Source organism: Vicugna pacos, chromosome 6, assembly GCF_048564905.1.
Source record: "Vicugna pacos chromosome 6, VicPac4, whole genome shotgun sequence".
NCBI classification, from domain to species: domain Eukaryota; kingdom Metazoa; phylum Chordata; class Mammalia; order Artiodactyla; family Camelidae; genus Vicugna; species Vicugna pacos.
Genome location: NC_132992.1, coordinates 66,360,938 through 66,380,885, shown reverse-complemented (window position 1 = coordinate 66,380,885; position 19,948 = coordinate 66,360,938). Strand labels below are relative to the sequence as shown.

The window sequence follows — 19,948 nt, the reverse complement described above, 5'->3', positions numbered from 1 at the left end:
TTTTTCTCAATTGTATTATTATTTCACTGACCCTAAAATGGAAGTTTGTACTGAGATGATGGTTTTATTGTACATAACTAATAAAATGATACCCTACAGAGCCCCAAACCAAATCACAGATGTGCTTCCAAAGATACCCAACCCCAGTGCCACTTCAGTGGAAGAGGAGATGGAGAAGAAAACACTTGCAGTCTCCAATGGCAAAAAAACAAGCTCCTAAGTGGTTCTGCTAATAATCCACTCCCTTTTTGTTATGAGTCCGAAAGCCAAATCACTGAAGGGACACATAGCAACCAGACTCAGGGGGTTGCTCTCATCGAACTGCTGTGATTTTCTAAATCTGTGTTCAACAAAATGATAGAATGGAAACATTTCCAAATAGCATCGATTACAAATAGTCATGACTTGGGCAGAAGCCTATAGGTGTGTTGTCCTCTGAGGCATCCTGGGGCCTTGGAAACTGCACTCCTAAGATAACCGATCAAATACTTTTACACATTATAAACAGAGTCTTAACACTATCTGCTTTCCGAAAATGAGTTCTGACTGTCACTTCAGAGCGGCTTTGCTGCTGCTCTGCTCCACTGGAAAGATTAAGGCTTCTGAAGCTTGGTACTAACTTTGTGTAAGAGCAGGTGCACACTGATTAGGCTAAGGGCTTTGGAGTCAGACAGACCTGAGTTCACATCCTGGGTTCCAACACTTACTGTGTGATGCTGGGTAAGTTTCACAATCTCTCTGGGTGTAATTCTTAACTCACAGGATTCTGAGGATTAAACTGGATAATGCATGTATAGTCCCGAGCATGGTAAACACTTAAATGTTAACCCCCATCCTCGTCTTTATTTATCCTTTGCTGATTTATACCTTGCTTGTTTAGACAGAAAACTCATGCCTGATTCCCTTTTGTACAACATATAGTACACTGATGACACAGAACAAATATTTGCTGGTGATATGCTCAAAAAGCAATAAAAATTTAATTGAAAGTGCATCTGCTATTTCTGCCATTTCTCTAAAAGTATGACTTATTAAAACATATGACCCCCCTCCACTACCATTAATTACAAATCCAAAGGCCGGAGTGAGATTCTTGGACTAAGGGGAAGTTTGTTTTTGTTTTGGACAGTTGTAATTACATCTGAAGCCAGGAGCAAATGGAATCCAGCTTAAAGTTTACCCTTCAGGCAAGAGAACACCATCCACCTACTGGGGGAAATAGGCAGCCCTATCAGTTGCAGAAAGTAGTATCTCCACTCAACTTTACATACGGAGAGACCCAGGGCTTACTCCCAGGGCTTCCTTGCAATGCCCTCTTGGTTGTAGGATGCTTCAGGTACACGTGAGTAAGAAATGACTCCTCATATCATGTCATATAGACCTTCAGTCTCATTTTTAGTGCTCCCCTCAAGGCAAAATGGGGAGGGGCACGGAGATTTCTCCTTTCAAAGACCATTCCCCTGGAGTCCAAGTTTCCCTTGCATCATCCAACTTCTCTAAATGCATCCAGCTTGAACTTTCTGTGTACTGTAGTTCAACACATAGGCTCAATTTGAGGGAACAATGAAGCTCTCTAAAGAAGAAACTTCAGAGTACAGACTCATAAATAACCCAGTAGACCCTGCCTTCACGGAACGCAGAACTTACAAGCTAGAGAAAAGAGATGGAGAAACAGGAACGATTAAACCTGATGAACCAGGAAGGCAGATGGCTGGGAATGAAGGTCATTTTGGTCGCAAGTCAGAAGGTCCTGGGCATGAAAAACCCATCAACCCACGAACAAAGATATGATTCCTTTCCACTAAGTATCAAAAAGGTAGTTCTGGAAGCAAATATCTAGAGAGAAGAGGGTAGGGGCAGGATAAGCGGGTCAGAAGAACCATCAGCCCCAAGGGTCAGGGGCCCAGTGAGCTGAAGTCCACTGACCAATCGAGCCTGACTCTCCACTAGTCTGTGTCTGATGTGTTGGCTCACCTTTCTTCAGCTACGCTAGGACTAGGCTAATCTAGGCTCTACCCACGTCCCACTCATGCCTCCTGTTCCTGATCCAGAGTAAATTCTCCCTTAAGGGGCCTCTGTGTGTGTCTAGTCTGATCTACCTTACACTGAAGTATGAACGAAGCATCTTTGTTAGGACCTCCATGAGCAGCCACTTGGTATACTCCACCCACAGTGAGCACTGGAAAATGGTGGAGTGGACAGAAGAGAAAGTGGAACAGCCCTGGACACATCAGAGTGGACAACTGCCAGAACTAAAGGTACAGCCTTTGACAAAGAAGCTCCTTTAGTTTGACTCTTGGAAGGTGACAAACGGAGTTTGCTGTTAGCCAGGAATAGAGTAGGTTGGAATGGGGTATCTGGCTCTGTCTGGTCAGCAGAAGAGAGATTTATGGTCAGCAAAACCATAACTCAGTATGTATAAGTCAGATTCTTTTAAGAACCTAAGAATATGGCACATGCCCTCACTCAGCTTTCTGTGGAGGCAGGTGAGAGGCAAATTTTATAATCCCCACCTTCCACAGAGTGCACAAGAGTCATCTGCCTGAAAGTAACAGCTCAGAGAAGAAAAGGCCTCCCTGCCCCCTCTCCCTCCTAAGAGAGCAAGCACTAGGCCGAGGAGAGGAGAGAGACGGACTCTCAGCCCAGCGCCACAGACAGGTCCAGGCCTTGAGGTCCTGGTCTCCAGAATCTGATTTAATAAAAGCAATGAACAAAGGGATCTAACGCCAGGAAATACGTTAAAAGATTAATGAAAATGCTATACTGTTACAAGCCAAATCTTATGACAAGAGTCCTTTCAGATTCTGGCGTTAATTACTAACCATAAACCACATAGCTTCAGCCAGCGTTTGAGGCAATCCTCGCTGAATTCTGCCAGGCTTTTTGGTGGCTCTCAGTGGCTGGATGCCTATGGCTTGTCATTTCTGAAACCCATAGGAGGCTTGAAAAACTAAAGCTCTTTATGGAACTCATGTCCTGGAGCAACTGAGTTAAGGATTCGAGGCTAGAGGAATCATGAGGCAACCTCAGGTATCTCGGGGGCATTTCCATGCCCACAAGAACACCCGCTTCCTCCTCCCGCCCACTCTCTGCCAGAAACCTGCTACAGCCTAACCCAGAGAATCAGAGAAGTTTCAAGATCACTCTAACTAGGCCTGAAGGGCTAGGCGCAGTGATTGCCCAGAGACTCACAGCTCCCAAGTAAACAGGCTGGATAACCAGGCCAGCGAGACAGGGCATCATCTGAGTGACAAAGACTCTGGGGCTGAATCTGCTCCCAAACTGCCTGCCTACTACCAGATCTAGCACAGTCAAAATGGCAGGTCTCCAAACTATAACGGAATAGAAGCGGGAAAAAAGAATACACGTATGTGTGCATATACATATACATCTCAAACCACTTCACTATACACCGGAAACTAACACAATATTGTGAATCAACAATACTTCAATTAAAAAAGTTCTCTAACCAAACCTTTCTCCAAATATGAAAAAAATGACAGGGTTCAGCTTTTCACAGGTTTTGAAGACATCACTATTACTATTACTTTTATCTTAAAAATGATCCATCAGCTTAAGGTATGCTTTTTTAATTAAAAAAAATTTTTAATTGAAGTATAGTCAATTACAATGTGTCAATTTCTGTCATACAGCGTAATGTTTCAGTTTCAGTCATACATAAGCATACAAATATTCGTTTTCATATATGTATATATGCTTCAGATTCTTTTTCATCATAGATTATTATAAGATACTGAACAGTTTCCTGTGCTACACATAAGAAATTTGCTTTTTTATCTATTTTAGATATAGTAGTATTTGCATATCTCAAACTTCTAATTTATCCCTTCCCACCCCTTTCCCCTGGTAACCATAAGTTTGTTTACTATGTCTGAAAGTATGCGTGTTTTAAAATGTTACTTTTGGTATCTAAAGTGACCCTAATTGCCAGATACGATAGTGATGGAGCCTTTCTATCTAAACATAGGCCTTGAATAAGTCAGAAATTTTCAATTTTAATCCTGGCTCTGTTCAAGGTTGCTGAATGCCTTGCTTTTAAGGAGACAGAGGCAGGAATTTTCCTGTGAGAAATTGTTAAGGTTCACTGAGTCCTTTCATCACCAAGGCTTGAGAGAAAGGCCCTGGAGTGGTTTTCACCAACCTTTCCTCTTGCTTCCCAACCATGACGGTGTCTGCCCCAACCCGTCTGCTGAGTAGGAGCTGGGAGTAAGAGGGAAACGGAGGGTGGGGCGGCGGAGAGAAAAGCAGGGGAGGGCAAGAGGCCAAGGGGAGAAAGCCAAGAAGGCTGAGAGGGGTCCTCTGGGCGCAGTGTGGGAACAGGGTGAGTCCCCCCACAGCAGGTCTAGAAAGCCACACCCGCAGACTCATGCCTCTCCCCTGGGACGATTCCCCACCCCGCCCCCTTCCCGTCACTTCCAGCTTTGAAAAGAGATATCCAATATTTGAGGAAAAGGCAGACCAAATATTTTGGAGTTTGAGCGTCACAAATCTGGTTTTACTATTTACTGGTTTCGTTTTGTCAAGTTCTGGAAAAGTATAAATCATTGTTATAAAAAAAAATCATTTTTCTTTAGCTTCAGCCCAGAGAATATCAACTGTCAGTTCTAGAATAAAGAACTGACAGGGCGTTAGTATTCCAGCCTGCTGTTTCCATCTTGAGGTTCTGCGTGGCAGTTGTTTTCTGGGAAAAATCTGAAAAGCTATAGGGGATTTTCCTTTTGAAATATTTGTGGTAAAAGGACCAAACTTCAGTTTGGCTTGAAGAAAACACTATTGTGGGAGTCAGGCAGCCTGTCTTTTATTTCTGGCTCTGTCACTAACCTGCTGTGCAATTTTGGGAAGTGTTCCCAACCTCTCCGTACCTAAAAGTGTTGAGTCCACAAAAGACATGAAGAAAATGAATGTATTACGACTAAAGAAAGCAGACGGCCATGAAAAATGTTACACATTTCAATCCACATGAGCATTAGTGCTGTACTTAAAATTCCAGCATTATCACTGACTCTCATCACGTCTAATCTTAGGAAATCCATCCTACATCCTACATCCTAACCAACTGGATTGCCTGAGAAAGAGAGGAGGGGAAAAAAAAAAGAATAAGGGAGACAACTTAAAAAAATTTTGTGTTTTTGCTGAGAATACTTTCAATTTTGATAAAATCTACACCTCTTATAATGGACCTGGAAGAAAAATTCCTATTGTAGATTTCACTGTGAAATTCACAGGCAAAGCTAGTAAGAGAGTCCTTAAAGAACATACATGCTCAGCATGAGGCAGTATAGATGGAGGATGGGAAAAGACTCTCCTTGGCTTTGCACAAGTACACACTCACTCGGTCACAAAGGGATTGATGATAACACGGCTTCCACCTCATTGAAGCCACTGCCTCGACCACTGAGTTCAGAGAAAATGCACTGAGGTATGTATAACTATGTCTGCCATTTGGCCAAAATAAACACACAAGCAAACAGTGCGGCACCATAGGGCGGCTTCCTCCGTGGCCTACTTCTCCTGGGGTGCACATGCAAGAGTGTGCAGTGGAAACCCTGGGCCGCAGCCACTGTGCTGCAGACGTAGGCGTGAAGTGTTCTGGTTGCACTGCCGGCTCTGTTCCACTGGCCCCGATGGGGCTGAGGTTAACACGTGTTGGTTCCGGGTCTCAGGTGGGGTGACAGTTGTAATGAGGCCACAAAGAGCAGACTGGTGTGCTGTTTCCACCTGCAGCCCAGCCTCGGCGGCATCCTGTCAGAGATCTGGGGCCCACTACAGGAAACAACACGCACCATCGGTGAACTGCAACAGTGCATTCTCAGTGGCTTCAAATGGTGCAGACGCCAAGTGTCTGCAATTCTGCAGTCAGCACGGGAGCAAAAACAGCCTCTGGTCAGCCAGGGCTTGGCAAAGAACAAGGCCAACTGTCAGATGACTCTGACGTTCATGGACGTGGAGGAAACCTTCTTGCTAGCCTCCATGGCAATGCTCATCTCCTGTGCCTGAGTGGCTTCTGCGTGAAGTTTGTTTGGCTGTCTTCACCCACACCCTTGACTGCCCACTGAGCCCCACAGAAAGGCAGGGGAGGTGAATTTCCAGCAGCCCCCTGGGTTCCTGCTGGCCTTTTGAGGTGTTTTTGTTACTTGATGGTGCTTTCTATTCACGTGTAGGCCTGGGCTCTGGGGATTCCCCTCCCTTTGATTTGCAAAGAGGATTAGAAAGACACAGCTTTGTGATCAGTCCATCACAGACAGCTGTTATCAACTGACTTCCCCTCCTCAGACTCATCTGAGACCAAGAAAACAGTTCTGTTGAGTCACTTGCTCCCTGGAGGTCTGAAAATACGGTTCTTGGGGGAGTCCAACCTGATAAACTCCAAGCTGGCTACTCTCCAGCCCCTGCCACACTTAACAGTGGCTTGAGGAGCGGGGAGCTGAAGCCTAGAGGGGCCTCCAAGAAACTTCCAAAGGAGGATAAGCCAACACTGGTCTGACTCTTTGTTTCTCTCTTCCACTGAGGCAAATGGCAGCCTAACCAAGGGCTCTTCAACTGGATGTGTGCAACCAACTCTATCTGAGGAGTGAATCTGTGGCATAAAATGGGAGCAAAGGTCGCTCACTATCTGTTCAAAAGGAGGTCAAAAGGTCTGCCTGGGAACAAATTTCCAAGGCAGCAGACTCATCAGATATGCTCTTGAACAGAAACGATTTATTTGATGTCCTCAAGGAAGGGATATTGTGTAAGGTGTTATTTAAAAACAAGGAGGGGGAGGAGAGGTTGGGAGCCGAAGCAATGCTGTCTGTATCTACATTTAAATACGTGATGTCAATAAAGGCAAACAATAATCAACTGCAGTTAAACCGAGTCAACATAGGAGAGACACAGGACGACTAGGCCCAGAACAAATACATTAAAATGGCTAAATATTTATGTGGTGAGTAGGAGCAGGCTTCCTTCCATGCCAAGGCCCTTGGAGTGGAGATCTTCCGTCCTGGCCACTCACAAGCTAACTACCAATCACAGGCTATAGGCTCGTTAAACGATGTCCTGGCCAAGGGCAGATCACACTCAAAAGCACAAGACCTAACGCCAGATGACAAACAGGTTTCCAGTCTCCAGTCCCTACTCTGGTGGCTTGGGAATGGCCACGTGGAACACTGACCCAAAAGGACGTGTGAGCTGGCGTCAGACTGCCGAGCCGCTAGAGAGGACGATGAGGCGCCTGTGCTGCTGGACTCGCCCACGTCACTGCACGTGAGGGCTACCCTGCCATTGCTCCTTCCTCATTTTCAGTTGTTCACCTATCATCTTGTTCACCTCTCATCGGATGTCATGAACAAGAACAGTCACGCCATTTTTCACAAATATGATACTTGATTTTGAGAGTATGTTCCCAGATGGTCTTAGCTCATCCTCACTATCTTGTTAGGAAAGTTGAAAAACAACCGAGGCAGATGTCGTGCGGTAGAGCAGTGGGCTCTGCAGTCAGACCTTCCGGTTTCCCTCTCAGTTCACCACCTACTGGCCGTGTAGTTTCAGGGAAGAGCCTTCATCTCTCTGGCCTCACTTTCCTCAACTGTGTACCTGGGATAACAATCACATCTACTGTGAGGATAAATGAGTTGGCATATAAAGCACTTAAGACAGTGCCTAATATCATAGTTAAGGTACGTATGCCTTTTTAAATAATTTACCTCTTCATCTGGTTTCTGTGATAAAAACTGCTGGTTCTTATTGCAGCTGTTAAAAGGTTTCCTATTAGAACTGAATGGGGTGATGTCCTTATAAATAAAAACCTTCTAACTAAAAGTTTGTTAATCTTGTGAATAAAATTTAGTTCTTAAAAAAAAAAAAAAAAAGGCAGTGCCTAGTTCCAAGCAGGTGCCTATAACAAACACTAGGGTTTTACTGATTCTGTTCACTTCAGTTTTCCAGGGAAGAAACTGCGGCTGGCGACCTCCGTATTCTCTCTCCCTCATTCTCGTGCTTCACTCACTCTGGCTAGCATCCGCACCCCAAGTGCCCAGGTCCGCCTTCGCTCTTCTTTCCACCTTTCCAAGACCAGGTCAGATCCTACCTCTTCCATGAAATCTTTCCCAGCTATGCTAGCTGCAACTCATCGCTCAGTTCTTAACATTCCCACTTTAGAAATCAGTACTGAGTAATTCAGTACAAGAATTCTTCTCTAATTATGTCATGTATGTTCTTCTTCTCTCCCTCCCTACAGTGTAAATATTACGAGATTTTACGTGTTTCTGCATCCCTGTTCTCATTCTAAAGGCAGGAAGGGAGGAGGGGGGACTTCCTACGGCTCAGACAGACCCGGTACCAAGTACTTTACATACATAAGCTCATTTCATCCTCACAGCTCAGTGAAGTAATCGTCATTATCCCAGTTTTGAAGATGGGGAAACTGACTGAGGTTCAGAGAAGCTAAGCAGTTTTCTTAGCCCAAATAACCAGCTCATGGAAGAGTCAGATTCAAACCAGGTCTGTCTGGCCCTCGAGCCTACGCTGGTTCTACCACATAAAAGGCTCTCGACATGAAAACTTACAGCCTTATGGATCTTCACTGATTAACTTCCTCAGCACCACGCATTTGCTATCAGCAGATCGACCGCGTTCCATGTTGTCTAATGCAAAAATAACACATAAAGGAAAACAGTATAGAATGTTTGAGAATCAGATGAACTTTCAGTAGCCCAAAGAGACCAGGGGACTGTTAGGATGCTGTCTGGCAGAGCTGGAAACACTGAGTCTTCAGGCCAGGGTGGAACCATGCTCTAGCAGGTATGGCAAGAGAAAGGACGCCGACTCCTGGAGTCTATTTCTGTCTTGGCCACCTTGCTAATGTTTTCACTTCTGCTAAAATGCGACGGCAAGAGTTTCGGAGAAAGGCTGCCACAGGAGAGCGGAGTACGGACAGGCAGCTGGTTAAATGTGGTAGAGCCACAGACAACACTGGGATCTGGAACAGGAGTTCACAGCTGGGACAAATTCCATTTGGGCATTTGTCTCTCCAGCTTCACTTCGACTCACAGAGAGTCGCTCTGGGTCTGGAGCAACCTTAAGCTAAATGACAACAATATCCATGTATTTAAACTCCCTATCAGGGCTGTCTTTGGTTTACTTAGGATCGGTGTGAGTCATTCTAGAAGTCTGCTCTTATTTTCCTACTGGAAATAATGTTTGCCTTTATTTTCAGACTGGTTACTCCATACAATGGTGATGCTAAGTAAGAAACAATGAACTGATTCTTAAACTGTTTGGTAATCAATTCATGAAGTGCATTAGTGGCTCTGCACCCTGATGGAGGCCTGTTTTACGGTGAGGATGCAGCTGGGATGGAGGTGGAAGGGGCGGAGGTGTGCTCTGGGTCTTTGAAATCATCCAGCCAATGGGCTAGGCCTGACCTCCGCAGGTTTGTGACTACTCCTGCAATCCTTTAAGGTGCATCATGATCCCTTTGAAAAGAAGGGACATGGGACCTGTGGGTGGTGGCTGTCCATTTCTACATATCTAAAGTCACCCTGAATTCAGAATTCTGTTGCTGTAGGCAAGTCCTATGGAAGACTTCCTGCTCCCACCAAGGCCTGGAAAGGGATCGCTGCTGAGCATGCGTGCTGGCTGCTCTGGAATGGAAGGTCAGCGAGCTGCTTTCTGTCTGGTTATTTACAACACAGTTCTTTCTCATGGACTCCTCCTCCTGCCCTCCCCAGGACCACACTGAAAGGACTAAATTTGCCGGTCGCTCCAGTGAATGCAGTCAAATAAATAAGTCAATCCTCTTTAAGTTTGTGGTCTCAACTCCTTGTTGGTTTATTGCAAAATTAAAGGACACACAGAGTAGAACCATCAATCAGTAACCAGCGGAGGAATAAGCTCTTTGTGGAATGTACTGAGAAGCAGGAAAGAAGATGGAAAAAAAAAAAGAAAAAGAAACCTCATGAAATGGTCATTTGTTGGGAGAACAGAGGTTAAAAAAAAAATCTGCATTTCACATGTAGCGTCATTTAGGAAAAGTCTTATTAAAGGTTTCCTATCTCTCCAGGAGAGCAAGCACAGGAACGCAAACAAAAATCCCTCAAAATGATCTGCCAGTTATTAGCGCTGGTTTCTTGTGGGTTTTGCTGTATTCCACAGACACAGCCAGAGACCATGGGCCGAGGGGCTGGGACGGTGACTCAGCACGCTCAGGACCGGAGGCCGGAGATGAGATGTTACTACTGTTTATAATCAGGCAAACAAACCAGTATAACTCAGCCCTTCCCCCCCCACCTGCCCTTCCCTTAGCGCCCTACTACTTAAAGGAAAAGCACCTAGAACCATGCCTTATTGGGAATTTTTAATAAATGCTCTTTGATGAGGGTAAAAACTGAAGAGCAATTTATAAGCTAGGGGAGGAAAACTAACTTACTGAGTACCCACTGGGTGCCAGACACAGAGCTCAGTGACTTATTTCCATAACCTCCTTCAGTCCCCGTTACAACGCTGCGAGGTACGTGGCATTATTCTTCCACTTTAAGGATAAATGTTTCTTAGTAACATGCCTAGCGGGCAGCAAGCAGCTACACCTATGTGACTCCAGAATCGCTCTTTCAATCAGATACACCAGGTTCCAGCAGGGCACAAGGAAACTACTGGAGCGTCCTATCTCTTGCTGTAAGAAATGAAATAGGTAGTACTGGAAAGAGTACAGTGGCCACTCACCAGGCCTATGTCCACTTTGCACATTTCCGATTCCAGGTAAGTTCCTTCTCTAGACAACTAGTATTCCTGCCCATTTCACCAGGGAGGGAAGCCTGGGGCCAAGAGGCGTAGGGAGTTGCTTACACCAGTGAACAGAAGAGCCATTAGACCATAACATGGCTTTGATTCTTACCCGTGGCAAGAGAGAGCTTATTAATAGGGAAGAATTCTCTATAAAATCTCCTCTGAACCTTCTTACCATCCAGTGATAAGGTCGGTATTACATCTCTTTCCATATCGGAGAGGAAACGTGAGTAGCCTAAAGTTGACAGCATAACAATGGACCCAGACTCAGGTCTACTGACTCCAGATCCCATGCTCTTTATACTCCTTGATCCTATTGGGGAGCGCGCCTGGCACAGAGAGGCAGATTGATGGTAAAGGAGTAACAACCATGAGACAGCTGGGTCTCAAAGTCTTTCTGAGACAAGCACGAGGTGCTCGTGAAGTTGTGATGTCCAGTGCAACAGGATCTTGGTTTCACTTCTTTTCTCTACAGAGGTGGCCATCAATAGTGCTAGACCCTCTATGCTCTCCTTGAGGGCAGTCCCCCATTACTAATGTGAGTTTCACTGTAAGTGCTGGTTGTGGTTTATGAGAAGCGGTCCCGTTCATTAAGCCGAGGAGTTCCCAAGAGAGGACAGTGGAAGCAAGAAGCAAGAGAAAGCCGTATTTGGAACTAGGTAAGCTCAGGGCAAAACTGCAAGATTAAGGAATAAAGAATATAATTAGGGCTTCTCACCCCAAGCCTTCCCAAACAGTCAGCGTGGAACCCCTCCCAGACCTCCTTTCTCTAGCCTGTGCCACCTTGAAGGGCTTAGAGACCCAAAACTCCATCCCTGTGCCATCTACCACTGCTCATAAATCTATGCAGTCCTGTCTCCCCTCTTTCCAATGAACTAAATCTTTAATAAGCCTAAGGTGACTTTTGCTACAGATCTTTATGTCAAAAGGTAGGGTCCCTAGTGACATACCAATTGCTCTAAAGCATTGACTCTGAAGTGGTACAGGTGGTTCTTGAATCTCCAAGTTCCATGTTAATTCCTCTATACCTTCTTCTCCTCCCTCTTCTGAAAGAGGAAATCTGGCTCTCCACCTGACTGATGGATTCCCCTACAGATAGGGCTGAAGCATAGGTGAAATATAAGCTGAGTAGCTGACAAAATAAGATTAATCAAGTAATTTATTTAATTATTAAATTTTAAAATGTTAATAAAAGTTATTTTATACAGTTGTTTTAACTATGATCAAAACAAAGCAAAGATCAGATTGATATTTTCCTGTTAGAAAGAAGTAACATGAGTACGTGAACAAACTATAACGAAAGGGAGCAAGTAAATACTCCTCGTCATATGAAGGATGAAAAGAGAGAGCCACGGGCATCTAGAAGGTGGGGAGGGAGGACTCCTCACTGGGGGACTCAGGGAAAGTGAGATTTGATCTGGACCTTGAAAGAAGGGCACCACTTGGTCACTGAAAGTTATGTGAAAGGTCATTCCAAAGGGCAGAAAAGGCCCCAATATTGTAAGAATTTGGATCTGCAGAGTATTTCAGAGGAGGCCCTTAAACTCTGGAATACTAAAAGTCACTTAAAAGGTAATCAGTCTACATCTTTCTACAATAACAGACCAGACATTTATATCAGAAATTCATCTGTCTTTAATAGGAGGTCTTCGAAACAGGTCCCCCAGCCAAGAGACCAAGCTCCTCTTCAGGGAGCTTCTCGTGGTTGCATATCCTGACCTTTCAGGTAGGAGATGCAAGGTGTCCCCACAGTCCCATCCTGCCACTGAAGCTGGTTCCTCCAGGACAGGTTCTTACAGTAAAAACATAATACAGTTTGTCAGTTGAGAGAGTCAAGGGCGTGTGTGCGCACACACATTAATGTTTCAAAATGTAGAGCTAAGTTTCAAACTGTATTTAGAAGCTAAATTCTGCTAAAACACATCAAAGGGTGTCAGGCCCCCTTACAGAGGAAAGGAAAAGCCCTAATTCATATGCAACAGGGTTTAGGAAAAATCTTTATGAAAGACTTCTTAGCAAACTAGTGGAGTAGTAACTAAAACAAAACAACAACCCAAAGTCCTCAGATGACTGTGTGTCATCAGAGTCCATCATGGTAGTTTCCCTCCAGTTCCCTCACAGACAGAGGAGACCCCCGTGACATTTCAGAGTTGTCCTGCCCAGGAGAAAGAAGGCACTATGAGCCAAAGCAGAGTCCTCTGATTTGTTCCAGTTCTTAAAAACAAAACAAAAAAAATCTATTTTGTTACCTGCCAGTTACTTTTCAACATGATTAACCAGAAAGTTTCCCACTTTTCTGTTTATGTTTTCTAAGCCAACAATCTAAGGTTCAAATTAAAACATTAATCAATACAACATACAAACATATTGCTTTCATGTAAATTTAGTCAGTTATTTGGTAGCACATGGGGGTCATAGAGGAGTCCCCCAACCCCAACCCAGAGTTGGAAACAAGGAGAATGAGATGACCCTCTAGGATTAAACTAGGTAATCAGCACTTAGTGGCTCAAAGAAGAATCACATAATGAAGGTCAGGCTCTGTGCCCCATAAAATAATGGATCTAGGAAATAATCATCAACAGATGATCATTAGGTGAACCGTTAGGTGAAAAGTTGACAGGGAACTTGGCAGTGGAATGATCAGGCTACCATCAACTGAACCCAATGATCAACTGAATCGCCATTAAAGGTGGTAACAAGCAGACAGTATTGCCTTATGACATGATAAAATAGGAAGCACACAGCACCACTTGTAGAATATCTTTGCCCCCCAAAATCTAAATCCTAATCTACTAAGCACTAGTTTATGGGATATGAAAGAACAAGTTAAACTACACCATGAGGAAGCCATCAGCCAATCACTGAAATGTGCGACATCCAATATCTCTAATGAATCAATGTCACAAATAAAGTGGGGCAGAGGTATGGTGGCAGAGTGCAGGCGTGTTGAGGTTATGGATTAAAAGAAAAGGAATATAATAATCAAATACAATTGGTGGACCTTAGATCCTTATTCAAACTAACCAACTACAAAGGGACATCTTTGAGACAGTCAGGGGAATTTGAATACAGGCTGGGTAATAGAGGGTATGAATGAATTGTTCACTTTTCTAGGGGTGGTGGTTATAGTTTCAAATGCCCTTATCAATTTAAAGAGGGAGGGTGGGTGGGGAAATACGTTCCAGAGACAAAATTAAAAATACATAAAGGGAGGGAGGGAGGGGAGGAGGAAGGAAGGAAAGAAACACGATCATGGTACATTGAGCACTTTTAAAGTGCCCTTACATGTAGCAGCTCATTCAATCCTCACAAACCCCTGTGGTGTAAAAACACTCTCCTTTTATTTCCATTTATTTATTTATAACGGTGGAGAATGAGACACAGTGAGGTGAAAGAATTTGGCCGTGGTCACATGGCAAGATGAAGCATGGACTCACATCTAGGCCACATAGTTAGCGGGTCTGGCTGAGGTCAAGCGTCCTGCTGACACTCACACTGCAAAGGAAGACCAGAGCTGGGAAGAGGCATCTCTCATACAAGCCACTGAAAGCCAAGGGAACCCTGGGGATATCACGACCTCCCCAAGCCACAGGTACTGAATGAGCTGACTCAATACCCAAGTTATACAAAGTGTCCCCAGTGCTCACCTGGTGGAGCAGAGGCCCTGTGGCAACTCAATCCAAACATTTTAAAGTAACCCCTGAGGTGGGGGAGGGAGTGTATAGCTCAGCGGTCAAAGGCACGCTTAGCACGCACAGCATGCACGAGGTCCTGGGTTCAATCCTCAGTACCTCTGTTAAAAAAAAAAAGGAACAAACCCTGAAATCACAATTGATTACAGGACAAAGAAAGAAGTATAGAATATAAAAATTGTCCTCTGTTCCATTTTTAAGTTGAAACTAGTACCTCACAAAGATAACAGGCATTTGCTTCACATTTCTTGGAGGAGGGGAATGCAAAGAAAATGGTGCCATCAATTTAGGAGGGTCCCAAGGTTCTAACAATAGTGTTCCTTTCTCAAACCTACCATTTATTGAGCAGTTATTTTGCACAAGCAGTGAGGCTAACTTCACACACAGTATCATCACCGTCCTTCAAATAGCTCAAGTCAATGGAGCCCTTACTGTGAACTTCACATGGATTAACTCCTTTCATCCTGACCACTATCCTATGAGGTAGGCCAGAGTATTACATCCATTTGACAGGTGAAGAGAGCGAGCTTTGAGGGTTTACAAAAATTGCACAAGGTATTGGGAGAGCCAGAACTTGACGGCAAAGCTCAGACCCCAGATCTGCTGGAACGCAAAGCCTTTGCCTCTTAACCATCATGTCATGTCTCTTCTGATCTGTACAACACACCTCCAAGGTTAATGCTACACTCCTCATTTTACAGATGGGAAAACTGAGGCTTGGAGAGGTTAAATCACTTGCTGAAGTGGCAACATAAGTGGCAAAACTCGGGTTCAAATCCAGGATCATTTGACACCAGAGCCCAAGCTCATCACGACACTACATTATTACTCCTTTCACTGGAATGTCAGCTCATTCATTCAAGGCATATGTATCAAGGGTTTAACTATACACCAGGCACTCAGGATGCAGTGTGAACAAAACAGCTAGAAATCCTTGCCCCTGTGGAGTTCACATTCTGGCAATGAGACGCAGAAAATAAACACAGTAAGAGGTAAGTGATTTAGCACGTCAAAAAGTGATCATTTCTATGGGAGACAAACTAGAATAAAAAGGATTTAGTAAAAGGTGTGGGAAAAGGTTGTGATTGTTAGCAGAGTGGGCGAGAGAGGCTTCATGGAAAAGGAGAACTATGGACTTGAAGGGGATGAGGGCAGCAGGCATGTGGATATCAGTCAGTTCTCTATCTCCTCACTAGAAATCTTTAAAGAGAAATCCTCTACCCTTTCACATCTTATCTCATGTGAAAATATCAAAGAAGCAGAAACCTTAAAAGGCCAAGGACCTTTGTTTTGCCCCCTAACTTGCCGAAGATGCACAGTGCAAAGTGACAAGAAAACATGCACACAGCTCACCCATTGTTACAGATGGAAGCGATAAGGCTGAGTGGCTGTGCATAGGCTGGGGGCAAAAGTGGGGGCTAGACATTTTACCTACCAAGAATTAGCTCCCAAAGTGAGCGGCTTCCCCTGGCAATCTGGGTGATGTCTTTGTCAAGCTCTCGGTCTACGGAGGTCAGCGTTATACAACTATTCCCATAAAACCGCTCTGCCCAGCAGCCAAAGACTAGCTGAACCCCTGCGACCTAAATGTGATGTCTCCAGAGAAACCAACGAGACAAGCCACATTACCCTTTCCATGAGTACACAAAGCCTAGAACGTTCCGTCGTGGGAGCTAATTACATGGCTAGGGTCACCTGGGAGTTCAGCCTATGTCTGTGGGAAGTTACAGAGATGATCTATTAATCCAAATAAAAAAGAATTCCTCTAGTAGGAAAATCCTAAGACACCATGCTTCTATTCCAGAATTTCTAGTAAGAAAGAGTAAAATGGAGGCACTAAATTTTGGTATTTGGCCTCCTGTGTGAATGGTTGAACCACCTTCCCCTTCCGGTTCACAAGCACTTTTCTTTGGCCAAATCTGGGGATACAGTAATACGCATCCTGTATCATCTCCCACACTGGGCGAGGTCACAGGGCATCTAGCAAGCAGGGGAAATGAAGAAGCAGTTTGGTAATGGAAGTTAGGACTGAAAAGTTATTACCAGCCTTAAAGTTAGTAAAGTCTTACAGACTCTTTGAAATTTATTTCTCATTTTGATTTCCTTGTTGACCAATGGAAAAAGAGAGTAGTTCTCTAACAGCTGTTCCAACTGGCAGCTGCGCGTGACCAGAAGCTTCAGATCAAGTGAGCAGCTAAACCCAGGGCCCTGATCCAAGACCTGTGCTCCAGGCATGAGATCACACTGCCTTTTATGATGCAGGTTCTGCAAAATAAATGAGAGAGAAACACAGAGCAAGAGAAGGAAGAGCCGAGAGAGGGAAATAACTTCGGATTCTACCCTCACCAAGTCCCAGGTTCACTGAACACCGCTGGGTGGTGGGCATTGTTCTAGGAGTGGTAACGGAGAGCAGGACTAATGCAGCCTTCGTCTGCCTTGTGGACAGAGTGCACACACTAGTCAGGGTCCAACAGCACACAGGGAAACCGGGAGACCAGCCAGGCAATTTCAGATATGATGGGAATAAACTCTTGTGTGTGGGGCTACTGACGGCTGGTCAGGAAGGCCTGCCTGAGAGAGGGCATCTAGGCTGAGATCTGAGTGACCACTCTGGGGTGGCACAGAATTCAGGGTGCAGAGCCCCAGGCAGACGAGATGAGCGTGAAGGTCCAGAGGCAGAAACACGCTTAGGGTGCTCTGAGAAACCAAAGAAGACCTGTGGCTGGTGAGTGAGGGAGGAGAGAGGTCAGACAGGTGGACAAGGCTGACTCGGGTGGTATCTTAGAGGCCAGCACAAAGGCTTTGGGCTTGGACTTAAGGGTAGTGGGAGGCCACTGGTGGGTTTTAAGTAGGAGACTGACACGATCTGGTTTATGTTTTAAAGTATGCTGATTCTGAGGAATTAACTCCAACATTCAAACCCCTCCTTATGAAGTTATATATTTTGTGTTCTGTAAAACCTACTTAAAATATTCATGGGGGTTCAATCCTCTTGTGAGGGAGGGAGGAAGGAAGGAAGGAAGGAAGGAAGGAAGGAAGGAAGGAAGGAAGGAAGGAAGGAAGGAAGGAAAAATATCCATTTAGCCACCTCTTTTCCAGGCTGTTAAGAGTTGAGAGAGGTGTAGGGACTGAAACACAAGATCTCAAAAAACGCAGCGCAGGAGGAGAAAGACCCATTAAGGGTCTAGATCGGAGCCAGGGGAGTGTTCTCACAGCCCCATCTTCTAGGGGGGCCAGAAGGTGAGACCTGAGGGGAGAAGGTATCTGATGACATTGTTCCAGAAGAACCTCAGCAGCAGCAACAGCGCCGAACCAGAACGTCCGTAGCTGGAAACACTTTCAAAGATTCCAGTTCATCCAAGGCAGGATGTGGTCCCACGCTATCAGCCAGCAAGTCCATATTACAGCTTTACCAAATGCAGGGTAGGAACAGAAAAAGATGAAAAAGTGAATATTGTGTAAATTACAGATGCAGTGTGCCTTTGAGGATTTGAAAGTCTCCTAGGGAAGACTGGAGAGAAGAGGTGGTACTGAGCTACCTTCGCATGTATGTAGATATTTAAAGGCAGAGCTCAAACCCAGGTCTTTGGATTCCTGGTTCATCACTGTCTCAGGTGAACAAACTCACAAGGCCCACAGCTTATCGCTGTCATTGTAATGAGATGTGATCAGACATTCTGCCAGAATCTGTCACTCCTCCTGCTATTGCCCCCAAGAAGACAAAGGTCATCCATCAACAGCCACTTGGCCAAACCCACTTCAGCAAATTCAATCTCTTCCAACCCACCATCAGTTTCGCTTCCCTCTGGGGAAGCTACAAAATGTACACGGAGGAAGTGAGAGTGACCAGCTGGTGATCATTCGTCTTTTTCGAAAACGCACAATCTACCCATGATATATGTGCGTACACGGAGGCAAACGGCAGAATGAGGTGTGCGGCTGTGAGTGAGGGTGTGTGCCCACGCACACACACGCATTCTGACGGCTCATCCAAAAAAATACGCAAGATCTGAATATTTCTACAGTGTCTAAAGTGATATCTCCCAGGGAGGGAAGATAAAACTGGCCTGGTTTCTCCCACCAGCAGGGAGTGTAGTTCTCTCCTTGCTGCCCAAGGAGAAATGTTAGAACCCAATCAGAGGATTTATCGTATGTGTTAGTCTCTACTCTCACTCAAACAATTTCAATAAAAATGGCATTTAGGTCACTTGTTTAAAACAACAGTGATTTATAGCAGCAGCTGACAGTCTGCACTGAAGCCTCTGGCATGTGACTTGACGTCTGAAACGTTCAGTTTTATCTGTGTAAAACAGGAACTGTGAAACTGACACGCCTCGGAGTCAGGGCAGTGGGAGGGCGCGCATGGAATAAACGGTTTCATTTACTATGATGAAGCACTGTGAAAACAGCAAAAACATGAATATTTTAATACTATATTCATAATTTATGCCCAACGTAATAAGTATGATTAATCTGATGTTAACTAAGATACAGCAGCTGAATAGATTATAATCCTATTATCAACTAGAGAGACATGAGATTGACTTCTAGGCCGATGGGCCAACTATTTTAAAGACAACTCCTGTACGACTGTGGGGAGGACTGTCCTTTGTGTACACACACCACAGGAGCTCTGGCATGGAAATCCCTCTATAAAATGGCTCAAATCTAGAAGTGCCACCCTTTTCATTAACATTAATATTTGCTAAATAATCCGTCAAATCCTTAAATACTTAATTGTCATCCATTATCTCCTTGGATTTTTACAGCAACCTTCTGAGGTGGAGAGAAAAGTTGTTATTATGCTTATTAATACAATGAAGCTAAGGCTCAGAGAAGTTACTGGAATTGCACTTTCTAAAGGAGGCAGGATTCTAATCCGAAATTTTGACAATGTCCAACAGACATCATTTCTGCAAAATATCATCATTAACCAGCAAAATATAAATGAGAGTTAAATTTTAGCAGAACTATAGCATCAGAAGGCAAATCAGCATTTGCCTGAGGCCTGGGGAGGGGACTGATGGCCAGGGAACATGAGGGAATTCTGGGGGGTGATGGAAATGTGGGTATTAGGTGTACATATTTGCCAAAACTCACCAAACTATACATTTTATTGTATGGAAATAAAAATTTTTAGATTGGATGCTAATATAATCTCTCAATTTTACTTTCCATCAACAAGAGAAATTATTGCTCCTTATTATTCTCTTTCTACTGCCTTTATCCAGAAGACTAATTATCTCCTTTGAACCTTCTAGGGGTAAACATGCTCTCTTTGTCATGACGTCTTTGAGGTTAAATGCAATGACATTCTAGGTTTGCATAGGGGAATTTTTTTTGTATAACACCACATGTATTTGTCTTACCTTGGTTGCCTAAATTGAGGTACGTTTTTAATATCTGTGGTTGTCACCGCGTTACTATGATTAGGGCTACTCTGGGGATCTGAATCAGCTGGACTGTTCACA

The 19,948-nt window shown here is 44.4% G+C and overlaps 1 protein-coding gene across 12 annotated transcripts in view; it reads right to left on the bottom strand.

Moving 5' to 3' along the window:
• Positions 1-19,948, bottom strand: part of RAD51B (RAD51 paralog B) — a 582,927-nt gene that overhangs the window by 222,099 nt on the left and 340,880 nt on the right. The window lies entirely within an intron of this gene.